Genomic DNA, 15,130 nt, shown 5'->3' on the forward strand with positions numbered 1-15,130 from the left:
TCATTGTCCCAGGAAGGGGAAACTTTATTGACACATTCCTGGGGTCAGATACATCACATGATCACACTGACAGAACCACAGGCACATAGACAGAGGCAACAGAGGATGCACTATGTCGGCACTAGTACAGTGTATATCCACCTTTCGCAGCAATGCAGGCTGCTATTCTTTCATGGAGACGATCGTAGAGATGCTGGATGTAGTCCTGTGGAACAGCTTGCCATGCCATTTCCACCTGGCGCCTCAGTTGGACCAGCGTTCGTGCTGGACGTGCAGACCGCGTGAGACGACGCTTCATCCAGTCCCAAACATGCTCAATGGGGGACAGATCCGGACATCTTGCTGGACAGGGTAGTTGACTTACACCTTCTAGAGCACGTTGGGTGGCACGGGATACATGCGGACGTGGATTGTCCTGTTGGAACAGCAAGTTCCCTTGCCGGTCTAGTTATGGTAGAACGATGGGTTAGATGACGGTTTGGATGTACCGTGCACTATTCAGTGTCCCCTCGACGATCACCAGAGGTGTACGGACAGTGTAGGAGATCGCTCCCCACACCATGATGCCGGGTGTTGGCCCTGTGTGCTTCGCTAGTATGCAGTCCTGATTGTGGCGCTCACCTGCACGGCGCCAAACACGCATACGACCATCATTGGCACCAAGTCAGAAGCGACTCTCATCGTTGAAGACGACACGTCTCCATTCGTCCCTCCATTCACGCCTATCGCGACACCACTGGGGGCGGGCTGCACGATGTTGGGGCGTGAGCGGAATACGGCCTAACGGTGTGCGGGACAGTAGCCCAGCTTCATGGAGACGGTTGCGAATGGTCCTCGCCGATACCCCAGGAGCAACAGTGTCCCTAATTTTCTGGGAAGTGGCGATGCGGTCCCCTACGGCACTGCTTAGGATACTACGGTCTTGGCGAGCATCCGTGCGTCGCTGTGGTCCGGTCCCAGGTCGACGGGCACGTGCACCTTCCGCCGACCACTGGCGACAACATCGATGTACTGTGGAGACCTCACGCCCCACGTGTTGAGCAATTCGGCGGTACGTCCACCCGGCCTCCCGCATGCCCACTATACGCCCTCGCTCAAAGTCCGTCAACAGCACATACGGTTCACGTCCACGCTGTCGTGGCATGCTACCAGTGTTAAAGACTGCGATGGAGCTCCGTATGCCACGGCAAACTGGCTGACACTGACGGCGGCGGTGCACAAATGCTGCGCAGCTAGCGCCATTTGACGGCCAACACCGCGGTTCCTGGTGTGTCCGCTGTGCCGTGCGTGTGATCATTGCTTGTACAGCCCTCTTGCAGTGTCCGGAGCAAGTATGGTGGGTCTGACACACCGGTGTCAATGTGTTCTTTTTTCCATTTCCAGGAGTGTATAAAAAATATTCAGTATCTATCATGTAACATGAGCCAACTGTAGATAAAATCTTATTTATGGGCCCCAAACCTCCCTCAATTTTGTACATCAGCTTTTTTATCTAGTGAATCATTGCCATTACGTTTTGGCATTTGTTGACAATGGTCTTGGCTTTTGTGGTGGCAAATAACAAATATCATACAAATGTTGAGTTGTAGATAGGCACACAAAAAAGGAGGAAAACTTCCTAGCTTTTAGAGTTATCCTTTGATGAGCTACAGGGTACGCAATGGATCACCTGCTTTAGCTTCTTCTGCGAGTGCGCACGCGCGCGCGCGCGCGCACACACACGCACACGCACACACACACACACACACACACACACACACACACACACACACACACACACACACACACACGGTGTCACTGGAGTCTAGCCAGCTCCGTGTGTATGTGTGTGTTTACAAAAATGTAATTAGAAAAACTTGAGTTTCATTAATTTCAATAATCCTCAGTCAATAAACAGTAAAATTATGTAATTAAAATTAAACTTCTACTATTTACAGGTTTAATACTTACATCTACTTACATTAAATCCATCATTCACACAATAGCTAGTTACCTGGCTATTATGACCGAGTATTGTCAAAAATTAAAGAAAATTATTCATTTCAATGATCCTCACTTAAGAACAGTCAAATTATGTACAAGATTTAAAATTAAACTTCCACTATTTACAGACTTAAGACTTGCATTGCTTTCCATACATCCATTATTCACACAGTAGGTAGTTACTTGGCTGTAACAACCAAGTATTGTTATTAAAGTATAATAAATTTTCATTAAAATGGTCTACTGCACTTGTTGTGAAATTCATGGCTGAAACAGAAGGAGTTGGTCACCAAAAATTCTTTTAAATTATGTTTAAATTGTGCCTTGTCTGAAACTAAACCCTTAATGGTTGCTGGTCACTTATTGAAAATATGCGTTGCTGAATACGGGACTCCTTTCTGGGCAAGAGTAAGTGATTTTAAATCTTTATGTATATTGTTCTTATTCCTAGTATTGATACTGTGTGCTAAGCAGTTAGTTGGAAAAAGAGATGTATTATTTACAACAAACTTCATTAAGGAATAAATACACCAAGAAGCTGCGGTTAATATGCCCAATTCTTTGAATAGCTTCCGAAATGATATTCCTGGATTTACACTACACACTACTCTTATTATACACTTCTGTACTCTAAAAAATTTTCTCGGTTTGTGGAGTTACCCCAAAATATGATACCATATGACATAATGGAGTGAAAATAAGCAAAATATGCCAGTTTTTTTTATATATATATATTTATACCTCCAATGGCTGACATCATTCGCATTGCAAACACAGACTTGTTTAGGCGTTTTAGCAGTTCATTATTATGGCACTCCCAACTGAATTTATTATCAAGTTGTAATACCAAGAATTTAACACTCTCAACTCCTTCTATTTCCATGTCATCATATTTTATACTCACACAATAAGGAAATCTCTTGGAAGTTCTGAACTGCATATAGTGGGTCTTTTCAAAGTTTAATAACAGTGAATTGGCTATGAACCACGTATTAGTGTCAGTAAAAATTTGAGTAGCTGCCCTTTCTAAATTTAATTTAATTTATTATTAATTGCAATGTTTGTATCATCTGCAAATATGACAAACTTGGAATCTGGTAATGTAACAGATGACAGGTCATTAATATACACAAGAAAAAGTAGTGGACCTAGTATGGAACCTTGGGGAACACCACATGTAATTTCTTCCCAGTCAGATGATGTCTGATTGCCTACTGCTCAAGTGTTATGCAATTACACCCTTTGTTTTCTATTAGTAAGATATGACTGAAACCACTTTGCAGCACTACCAGAGATGCCATAATATTTTAATTTACTTAAAAGGATGCTGTGATTCACACAGTCAAAAGCCTTTGACAGGTCACAGAATATGCCAGTTGCCTCTAATTTGTTGTCTAATGAATTAAGAACATTTTCACTGTAAGTGAAAATAGACTTCTCAATATCAGAACCCTTAAGAAACCCCAACTGTGACTTTGATAGTATGTTATTTTCACGAAGGTGCTTGAGTAGACGCTTGAACATAACATTTTCAAAGATTTTTGAAAAAGCTGGCAAAAGTGAGATCGGTCAGTAATTTGACGGCATTTCTTTGTCCCTTTTCTTGTGGAGAGGTATAACTTCAGCATATGTAAGCTAGTCCGGGACTGTTCCTGTGACAAGTGATTTATTACACAAATACCTTAAGATATGACTAAGCTCACATGAACACTCTTTTATTAACTTTGTTGATATGTTATCATTACCACTAGAATGCTTTTATTTCAAGGACTCTATGATGGATTCTATTTCTTTGGATGAAATAAGTGTCAATTCCATTTTACTGAGATTACTTGTGTGCACTGGTCTCAGATATTCCATTGCATTATTTACTGAACCTGACAACCCTATGCTATCAAGTAACAGAGACAAAATACTTGTTTAAATGGTTTGCAACTCAACATGCATTTGTTACGTGTTTCATTTATTTTTAGAGTTATTTGTTCCTCCTCATTTGTGGTCCTACCTGTCTCTGGCTTAACTATATCTCATATTGTTTTTATTTTATTGCTGGATATATTTATCTTCTTCTCATAATGCATATGTTTAGATTTCTGGAAAACCTTCTTCAATATTTTGCTGTAATTCTTGTAATGAGCTATAATTTTAGTATCAAAGGTGTCCCTACATATCAGATAGTGTTTCCTTTTTGTCTCACATGAAATCTTTATCCCTTGTGTGATCCACAGTTTCTTATTAGACTTCTGCTTAATTTGAGTTACCTTTGTGGTATCGATAGCTATGATGCCATGGCATAGGTGCAAGTTCTTAGATTGGCACTACGACACCGACGACAGCGCCCTCTAGCTGTGCAGCTCTACGAGCGCCACTCCGGATTCTGCCCATTTGATGCCGAGCAGATGACCAAGCAACATTGTTTCTAATTTCATAGTGGGCGAGCCACTACAGATTTGCCTTCGTAACTTTTAGTAGCTGTTAGATTTGACTGATGAATGTGATGATCTGTACGCAAAGTTAAGTAAAAGAGTCATAACCCATATGCAGTACCGAAGCATTTCACCTTCTCCTGCTCCTATTCACTTCCTACATTCGGCCTACCCTTTAGTTTACAGGAGCAGACCCACAAAAACCTTCAGGGGAAAACAATTTTCAAATAAGATGCTAACTTTATTAATGAATGTTTTGTATTTTCCATTTGTCTTGGATGCTGTAAACATCCATCCAATTAATTTCTTTGAGCGATCTCCTAAATTTCTCAGTTTTTGACTGTTTTATTGGCCTTCTATACTCAGTTCTGGTAGATGTTTTACTCTGACAATATTCAAAATTTAACGTTAGGTGTTGCATGTCATGGTCAGATAGCCCAGTTACTACTAGTTTTGTTATGCGGCTAAGTAGCCTAGAATTGTCTATAAAGATATTATCAATCGCAGTCTTATAACATTTGTATACCCTAGTTGGTAAGTTACAGTACAAATTAAATTGAATGACAATGTAACCGATTTCAGTAACTGTTCACTAACAGTGTTTTTCTTGAGATCTATATTAAAATCACCAGCAACCCCTAGTTCTTTGTTTTTTAATTTTAGATAAGATAATAAATCTTCAAGACCGTTTTTAAACAGGTTGAAATTTCCTGAATGTGCACTGTATATGGCTACTATTATAAAGGACCTATTATGAAATTCTATCTCTGTTGCACATGCTTCTAAGTGCTACTCTAACTAAAATTTATTAATGTCAATATTCTTAAGTTTAAACTGTTTTTAACAAGGCAACTTCTTCTTTCTCCATATTTTGTCTACAGAAGTAACAGGCTAATTTAAATTTTGTAAGGTTTAACATATCTATACCAGTGGTCACATGATGTTTAAAGAGGCAGATTATATCAACTGGGTTCGAGGATTAATTAATCAATGCACGTAAGTAGTTCATTAATTTTACTTCTAAGCCCTCGAATACTTTGATGCACTAAAGATAGTTGGCATTTCTCATTTACTGAGTTGAAATTGGGTGGAAATAAAATTTATGCTGATTGCTGTAAATTTTTAACCAACAGCTGTGTTCGCTGATCCAATGCGCTAGGATTATGCTGTTTGATTTCTTTCTCAAACAGACTGTTTGTTTCAATCTTTACTTCTCTCAGAACTTGACTTCGTTTTGTCCTACCTATTCAAAAAAGGTGCTGCTCCAACACCTATGTCCACTGGTATATTACCACTCATGGCAGTGCCTGCCCCCTTACATTTCCTGCTATTAGCCCAGCCTGTTTCCCCTTCCCTTTCCTGTTGAGGTGTAGGCCATGTCTAGTATAATCCCACCTACTGAGAGAATCAACAGGAACCAAACCAATATGTGACCCCACACCAGACCCAGGCACCTCCGATTTCCTTCCCCATCCTTCCCTCACCCGAGCTTGCGCTCCGTCTCTAATGATCTCGTTGTCGACGGGACGTTAAACACTAATCTCCTCCTCCTCCTCCTCCAAGTAGCCGTTCCAACTCCAAATTAACTCTCCGGACAGAAGAGTTTAAATGAGGTCGCTCATCACGTCTCAGAACAGACACAAACTCAACACTGGTATGTCTCGTTGCTGATGCAATCTTTGCCAGGTCACACTCTATATTGTACCCAAGATCTCTATCAATATTATTGCCTCGCCCACCGACAATAATCAAGCTGTCTTCCTTAGTAAAATCTCTACAGGGTGAACCTATATCCTCTGTCACCTGACCCAGACCAGTACTAGGTTTAAAAAAAATTGTAACCTGGTATTCTGATCCTAACTGGTCCTGCAAAAGTTGGCCAACACCTCTGGCATCTAAACTACCTAGCAACAAAACTTTCTTTTTCTTTGCTGGCTTCCCTACATTCTTATTCAATTTTCTACTGAAAGTTTGTTGTGTCCTCTCTACACCTACCTCTGTCTGAGGCTCATTAGTTTCTAACTGAAGCAACAGGTCAAACTTATTCTTCACATTCACCACAAAGCTGTCTGACAAAATTCTAGGTCTGTTCCTCCTGTAACCTGTTACCACTTCCCACCTCTCTTTACCCTTCTCCCTCCTTAACCTGTTCAGATCTTCCCTATCCTCCTTTAACTGTGCCTGAAGGGCAGTAATTTTTCCCTCCTGTTCCAGTATTTTTCTATCTCTACTGCATATCCTACAGAACCACTGATGAGTCTGATCCACTTCCCCATTTCCCACATCGCTACAGTCACCTCAATGGGAAAAACTACTGCAGCCATCACATCAAACCCCAGGGCTAACTATTCTATGGCACGTCAGGCACTTTTCACTCATGTTAAAAATCTTACTTTAGTGAGAATAAGTTAAATTACTGAAAAACAAGAAAACACATCTACGAAAGATTAGGTCTAGTTTCTGTCACATGTAAACAAACTTACTTTAGTGACAATAAGTTAGATTACCAAAAAAAAGAAGAAAAACATGTTTACAAAAATTAGGCCTAGTTGCAACTGTATGTAAGCAAAGCTACTACCATAAGTGCAAATTTTCCAGATACCAGAACTTAAAATTTACGGCGTGTTTCGCAAAATAAGAGTTAAGTAACAAAGGGATACACTTTTCTTAACTTGCTGAAATGGAACAGAACAATTAAATGAGATTCTATAAGTTTTACTGCGCTACAATGTGTGCAAGAATACTATTGTAACTCTACTTTATGTTCCTTTCGCATTTTCTGGAATAATACACAAAGAGAAGTGAAACTTTTAATAGTAAGCTTGCAAAACACACTAATACATGTATTAGACTAGTTTCCTGAATTAAACTGGTTTTTATTACAGTCTAAATCGTGTATCTGTATGGCAGCACAAAACTCGCCTGGTGCAGGCAATGATTATGGTAAGAGCACGAGTGTGTCCATTATAACAGCAGATTGGGGAATCGACACTGTTCCATGGGACGGACCTGATCAGCTAAAATGGTTACATAATCCATGACAGTAATGTGGGCTTGTAGGATAACCATGAAGCCCACTGAATACCATGGCTGCCCAAATCATCACTGAACTTCTGCCATGTTTCATTCTTCAGATGTAAACTCAGCCAGAAGTTGGAAATCATGTGAAACAAGACTATCTGACCAAATTACTTTCATTCATTGCTCTCTAATCCCAGTTCTATGGTTTCAACACCATGTTTTCCTGTTACAGGCATTTGTATCTCTGACAAGTGGTTTGGGAATTCCAGCTCTCCTAGCTTACGGAGCTCCCTTCTGGTTGTTTTGGTGCTGACAGGCTCTGAGAATGTGACATTGAGTTCTGCAGTGTCTTTTGCAGCTGTCATCATATTCTTTGTAACAATCCTCTTCAAAGACTGTCTGTCATGAGCACTCGACATGTACTTTTGTCCACATTTTGATTTAGCGGATGATATTTTTCTGCTTTCACTGTATGTGATATAAATTTTGATGCAGTGCCTCTTTAAACACCGAACACTTCAGCTACCTCAGTTATGGAAGCACTTACCATATCAATACCAACAATTTTCCAATGTTAAAATTCACTTAGCTCTGACATAAGGCACTCACTACTACACAGAAGACTGTTCTGATCATGATACATTTGAAATGTGTTGAGGACATTGCACAGGTGCCGTTCATGGTCAAATGCACAGCACCACCTACAGGCTTAGCTAGTATCTGTATTCATGTTCAAGTGTACATTTCTTGTGGTGTTTCCATGTTTCTGTCCAATCCCTGTACTTGCAGATACCATGCTACTTTTCTTCAAGATATGTTCTCGAAGTGTATAGACAGACACAGAAAAGCAAACTGTAATCTTAAGGTAACATACACTAGACAAAAACATAACGTAAAAATTAACAAAGATCTAGTGTCCATGTATGCCAAATTCAAAAGATTTTTATCATATATTTTCAGAAGAAATAATTTAACAAAAGCTGAACATACCACAGCAGTGGTAAAACATGTTTGTTTTTATCCAAACATACATTATATGTGAAAGTGACAAAAGACCTTAAAAATTCGGTATGAGTTTTGTTGATATTCATCAGTTAGATGTGGGGAAAAATTCACATTGCTCACAACAACAGCAATGTGGCCACAGAAAAGGCAGCAGAACTACAATTAAATAAAACAGCTGAAAATTTTAAGAATGTTTATAATTGGTCTATATGTAATTAATTTTTGGCCATAAAGAAAACAATATGATGAATTTTAGTTTGAAAGGGACTAATAACATTTATTTTTTATATACAAATGATAACTCCAGTAAATATGCAACAAACACGGCTTTTTAGTGATAAATATATACTTTCATGAGAAAGGGAGTGAACAGAAACATACTGACAAAGATAATGCCATAAGGATGTTATTTACACTCCTGGAAATTGAAATAAGAACACCGTGAATTCATTGTCCCAGGAAGGGGAAACTTTATTGACACATTCCTGGGGTCAGATACATCACATGATCACACTGACAGAACTACAGGCACATAGACACAGGCAACAGAGCATGCACTATGTCGGCACTAGTACAGTGAATATCCACCTTTCGCAGCAATGCAGGCTGCTATTCTCCCATGGAGACTATCGTAGAGATGCTGGATGTAGTCCTGTGGAACGGCTTGCCATGCCATTTCCACCTGGCGCCTCAGTTGGACCAGCGTTTGTGCTGGACGTGCAGACCGCGTGAGACGATGCTTCATCCAGTCCCAAACATACTCAATGGGGGACAGATCCGGAGATCTTGCTGGCCAGGGTAGTTGACTTACACCTTCTAGAGCACGTTGGGTGGCACGGGATACATGCGGACGTGCATTGTCCTGTTGGAACAGCAAGTTCCCTTGCCGGTCTAGGAATGGTAGAACGATGGGTTCGATGACGGTTTGGATGTACCGTACACTATTCAGTGTCCCCTCGACGATCACCAGAGGTGTACGGCCAGTGTAGGAGATCGCTCCCCACACCATGATGCCGGGTGTTGGCCCTGTGTGCCTCGGTCGTATGCAGTCCTGATTGTGGCGCTCACCTGCATGGCACCAAACACGCATACGACCATCATTGGCACCAAGGCAGAAGCGACTCTCATCGCTGAAGACGACACTTCTCCATTCGTCCCTCCATTCCCGCCTGTCGCGACACCACTGGAGGCGGGCTGCACGATGTTGGGGCGTGAGCGGAAGACGGCCTAACGGTTTGCGGGACCGTAGCCCAGCTTCATGGAGACGGTTGCGAATGGTCCTCGCCGATACCCCAGGAGCAACAGTGTCCCTAATTTGCTGGGAAGTGGCGGTGCGGTCCCCTACGCACTGCGTAGGATCCTACGGTCTTGGCGTGCATCCGTGCGTCGCTGCGGTCCGGTCCCAGGTCGACGGGCACGTGCACCTTCCGCCGACCACTGGCGACAACATCGATGTACTGTGGAGAACTCACGCCCCACGTGTTGAGCAATTCGGCGGTACGTCCACCCGGCCTCCAGCATGCCCACTATACGCCCTCGCTCGAAGTCCGTCAACTGCACATACAGTTCACGTCCATGCTGTCGCGGCATGCTACCAGTGTTAAAGACTGCGATGGAGCTCCGTATGCCACGGCAAACTGGCTGACACTGACGGCGGCGGTGCACAAATGCTGCGCAGCTAGCGCCATTCGACGGCCAACACCGCGGTTCCTGGTGTCTCCGCTGTGCCGTGCATGTGATCATTGCTTGTACAGCCCTCTCGCAGTGTCCGGAGCAAGTATGGTGGGTCTGACACACCGGTGTATTTAGATGTTTGTCATCACTGTGTAACAGTTAGTGCCTTGCAATTACATATTACCGTTTTTACCCAAGAATGAGACAACTTTTTTAAATTTTTTATTACAGAGGAAGGGGCGGGGGAGGGGGGGGGTGCATTAGAGAACATTATATTCATTCTAAACTTATGCCACTTATTGATTGTGTACTCTTTAATACAAATAGAAATAAAATAAAAAAAGAAATGGTTTACATTAACTTTTACCTCCACTTTCTTCTTTGCTTACTATCTAGGCCAGTAATTTGGTGTATCACTATTTTTGGATCCACGCTAGACCAGGGCCAGCACCAGTCACAGCAGTGTTACTCTACTGCTTCAAAGGCTGACCAGCATCAGCTTCGCATAGCCAATGGCTGATAGTTTAACATAACCAGTGAAAGGCGACAAAAGACGCAATGAATTTCTAGCCCCCCATTTTAAACCATTTTCTTCTTCACTGTTGTCACAAAAATAATTGACAGTTTTTTCCGAGTATGTCACAAACTATCAGGCTGTGGTTATGTGGGGACCAATAACAAACCTTATACTGCATAAAATATTCCGGAGGTAAAATAGTCCCCCATTCGGATCTCCGAGCGGGGACAACACAAGAAAATGTCGTTATCTGGAGAAAGAAAACTTGCATTCTACAGATCGGAGCGTGGAATGTCAGATCCCTTAATCGGGCAGGTAGGTTAGAAAATTTAAAAAGGGAAATGGATAGGTTAAAGTTAGATATAGTGGGAATTAGTGAAGTTCGGTGGCAGGAGGAACAAGACTTCTGGTCAGGTGAATACAGGGTTATAAATACAAAATCAAATAGGGGTAATGCAGGAGTAGGTTTAATAATGAATAAAAAAAATAGGACTGCGGGTAAGCTACTACAAACAGCATAGTGAACGTATTATAGTGGCCAAGATAGACACGAAGCCCATGCCTACTACAGTAGTACAAGTTTATATGCCAACTAGCTCTGCAGATGACAAAGAAATTGATGAAATGTATGATGAGATAAAAGAAATTATTCAGGTAGTGAAGGGAGATGAAAAATTAATGGTCATGGGTGACTGGAATTCATCAGTGGGAAAAGGGAGAGAAGGAAACATAGTAGGTGATGTGGATTGGGGCTAAGAAATGAAAGAGGAAGCTGCCTGGTAGAATTTCGTGCAGAGCATAACTTAATCATAGCTAATACTTGGTTTAAGAATCATAAAAGAAGGTTGTATACAGGGAAGAGTCCTGGAGATACTAAAAGCTATCAGACAGATTATATAATGGTAAGACAGATATTTAGGAGCCACAATCTATTGGTTATGACCTGTAGATTAAAACTGAAGAAGGTGGGAATTTAAGGAGATGGGACCTGGATAAACTGACTAAACCAGAGGTTGTACAGAGTTTCAAACAGAGCATAAGCAAACAATTGACAGGAATGGGGGGAAATAAATACAGTAGAGGACGAATGGGTAGCTCTGAGGGATGAAGTAGTGAAGGCGGCAGAGGGTCAAGTAGGCAAAAAGACGAGGGCTAGTAGAAATCCTTGGGTAACAGAAGAAATATTGAATTTAATTGATGAAAGGAGAAAATATAAAAATGCAGTAAATGAAGCAGGCAAAAAGCAATACAAACATCTCAAAAATGAGATCGACAGGAAGTGCAAAATGGCTAAGCAGCCATGGCTAGAGGACAAATGTAAGGATGTGGAGGCTTATCTCACTAGGGGTTAAGATAGATACAGCCTACAGGAAAATTAAAGAGACCTTTGGAGGAAAGAGAGCCACTTGCAAGAATATCAAGAGCTCAGATGGAAACCCAGTTCGAAGCAAAGAGGGGAAAGCAGAAAGTTGGAGGAGTATATAGAGGGTCTATACAAGGGCGATGGAATGATCATATGAAGTTGATCGTCGGTAAAGCAGATGCCAGACTGAGATTCATTGGAAGAATCCTAAGGAAATGCAATCCGACAACAAAGGAAGTAGGTTACAGTACGCTTGTTCGCCCAATGCTTGAATACTGCTCAGCAGTGTGGGATCCGCACCAGGTAGGATTGATAGAAGAGATAGAGAAGATCCAACGGAGAGCAGCGCGCTTCGTTACAGGATCATTTAGTAATTGCGAAAGCGTTACGGAGATGATAGATAAACTCCAGTGGAAGACTCTGCAGGAGAGACGCTCAGTAGCTCGGTACGGGCTTTTGTTAAAGTTTCGAGAACATACCTTCACCGAAGAGTCAAGCAGTATATTGCTCCCTCCTACGTATATCTCGCGAAGAGACCATGAGGATAAAATCAGAGAGATTAGAGCCCACACAGAAGCATACCGACAATCCTTCTTTCCACGTACAATACGAGACTGGAATAGAAGGGAGAACCGATAGAGGTACTGAGGGTACCCTCCGCCACACACCGTCAGGTGGCTTGCGGAGTACGGATGTAGATGTAGATGTAGATGTACTTGAGGAAAATATTATGGAAATGGAAGAGGATGTAGATGAAGATGAAATGGGAGATACGATACTGTGTGAAAAGTTTGACAGAGCACTGAAAGACCTGCGTCGAAACAAGGCCCTGGGAGTAGACAACATTCCATTAGAACTACTGACAGCCTTGGGAGAGCCAGTCCTGACAAAACTCTACCATCTGGTGTGCAGGATGTATGAGACAAGTGAAATACCCTCACACTTCAAGAAGAATATAATAATTCCAATCCCAAAGAAAGCAGGTGTTGTCAGATGTGAAAATTACCGAACTATCAGTTCTATAAGTCACAACTGCAAAATACTAACGCGAATTCTTTACAGACGAATGGAAAGACTAACAGAAGCCGACCTCGGGGAAGATGAATTTGAATTCTGTAGAAATGTTGGAACACGTGAGGCAATACTGACCCTACGACTTATCTTAGAAGCTAGATTAAGGAAGGGCAAACCTCCGTTTCTAGCATTTGTAGACTTAGAGAAAGCTTTTGACAATGTTGACTGAAATACTCTCTTTCAAATTCTGAAGGTGGCAGGGGTAAAATACAGGGAGCGGAAGGCTATTTACAATTTGTACAGAAACCAGATGGCAGTTATAAAAGTCGAGGGACATGAAAGGGAAGCAGTGGTTGGGAAGGGAGTGAGACAGGGTTGTAGTCTCTCCCCGATGTTATCCAATCTGTATATTGAGTAAGCAGTAAAGGAAACAAAAGAAAAATTTGGAGTAGGTATTAAAATCCAGGGAGAAGAAATAAAAACTTTGAGGTTTTCCGATGACATTGTAATTCTGTCAGAGACAGCAAACGACTTGGAAGAGCAGTTGAATGGAATGGACAGTGTCTTGAAAGGAGGATATAAGATGAACATCAACAAAAGCAAAACAAGGTTAATGGAATGTAGTCGAATTAAGTTGGGTGATGCTGAGGGAATTAGATTAGGAAATGAGACACTTAAAGTGGTAAAGGAGTTTTGCTATTAGGGGAGCAAAATAACTGATGATGGTCGAAGTAGAGAGGATATAAAATGTAGACTGGCAACGGCAAGGAAAGTGTTTCTGAAGAAGAGAAATTTGTTAACGTCGAGTATAGATTTAAGTGTCATTGAGAATAGATTTTCTGAAAATATTTGTATGGAGTGTAGCCATGTATGGAAGTGAAACATGGACGATAAATAGTTTGGACAAGAAGAGAATAGAAGCTTTCGAAATGTGGTGCTACAGAAGAATGCTGAAGATTAAATGGGTAGATCACATAACTAATGCGGAGGTATTGAATAGGATTGGGGAGAAGAGGAGTTAGTGGCACAACTTGACAAGAAGAAGGGACCGGTTGGTAGGACATGTTCTGAGGCATCAAGGGATCACAAATTTAGCATTGGAGGGCAGCGTGGAGGGTAAAAATCATAGAGGGCGATGAAGAGATGAATACACTAAACAGATTCAGAAGGATGTAGGTTGCAGTAAGTACTGGGAGATGAAGAAGCTTGCACAGGCTAGAGTAGCATGGAGAGCTGAATCCAACCAGTCTCAGGACTGAAGACCACAACAACAACACATTGCCATGAAGCAATTAGCAATTAAATTTAGAATGTTGGTTGTCACAAATATATGGTTGTTTCTTCTGAATATGTTGCAATTTCTGAGGTTGTGGCTACAGTGGTATCTGTCCAAATTTAAAATAAATTCAGTTCCAACTAAAATGGATTCAGGCAAACTGCAGTTTAAACATGGTAGATATTCATAATAAGCCAAGGTAGTCAGTATACATTCCCATGGTTAACAGGGGCACACAATCCGCAAGCCACCATACAATGCACGTAAGGAGGGTACCCATACCACTGCCAGCCATTTCCTTTCTTCTTCCACTCACAAATGAAGTGAGAGAAAAACAACTGTTTATATTCTTCTGTAGAACTGTTGGTTTCTCTTGTCTTGTATTTTGGGTCCTTACATAGGATATATGTTGGTGGCATTAGGACTGTTCTGCAGTCTGTCACAAATACTTGTTCTCTAAACTTTCTCGATAGTGTTCCACAAGAAGATCATCATCTTCGTTCCAGAATTTCCCATTTGAGTTTCACATAATACATCCTTAATATGCATAAGTTGATTGTAACTGGTAACAAAGCTATCAGCTTGCCTCTACACTGCTTCACTGTCTTGCTTAATCTGACCAGGCAGGGATTCCTGACAGTGAACCACTACTCAAGAATCGATCGCACATGTATTCTGCACAAGGTCTTTATAGATCAATTTTACTTTCCTAGAATTCTCCCAATGAACCAAAGTCACTATTCACCTTCTCTACAACTAATTTAACATTGTCATTCCATTTCCGAATCACTTTGCAACACTAGATATTTTATCAACTTGACGGTTTCAAGGAGTACAACACTAATGCTCTA

General features: G+C 41.4%; 1 protein-coding gene across 3 annotated transcripts in view; it reads right to left on the reverse strand.

The window, feature by feature from the left end:
• Positions 1-15,130, reverse strand: part of LOC126356176 (N-acetyl-D-glucosamine kinase) — a 199,925-nt gene that overhangs the window by 7,942 nt on the left and 176,853 nt on the right. The gene's annotated exons all lie outside the window — the stretch shown is intronic.

The sequence above is a fragment of the Schistocerca gregaria genome, chromosome 3, assembly GCF_023897955.1.
Source record: "Schistocerca gregaria isolate iqSchGreg1 chromosome 3, iqSchGreg1.2, whole genome shotgun sequence".
NCBI lineage: Eukaryota > Metazoa > Arthropoda > Insecta > Orthoptera > Acrididae > Schistocerca > Schistocerca gregaria.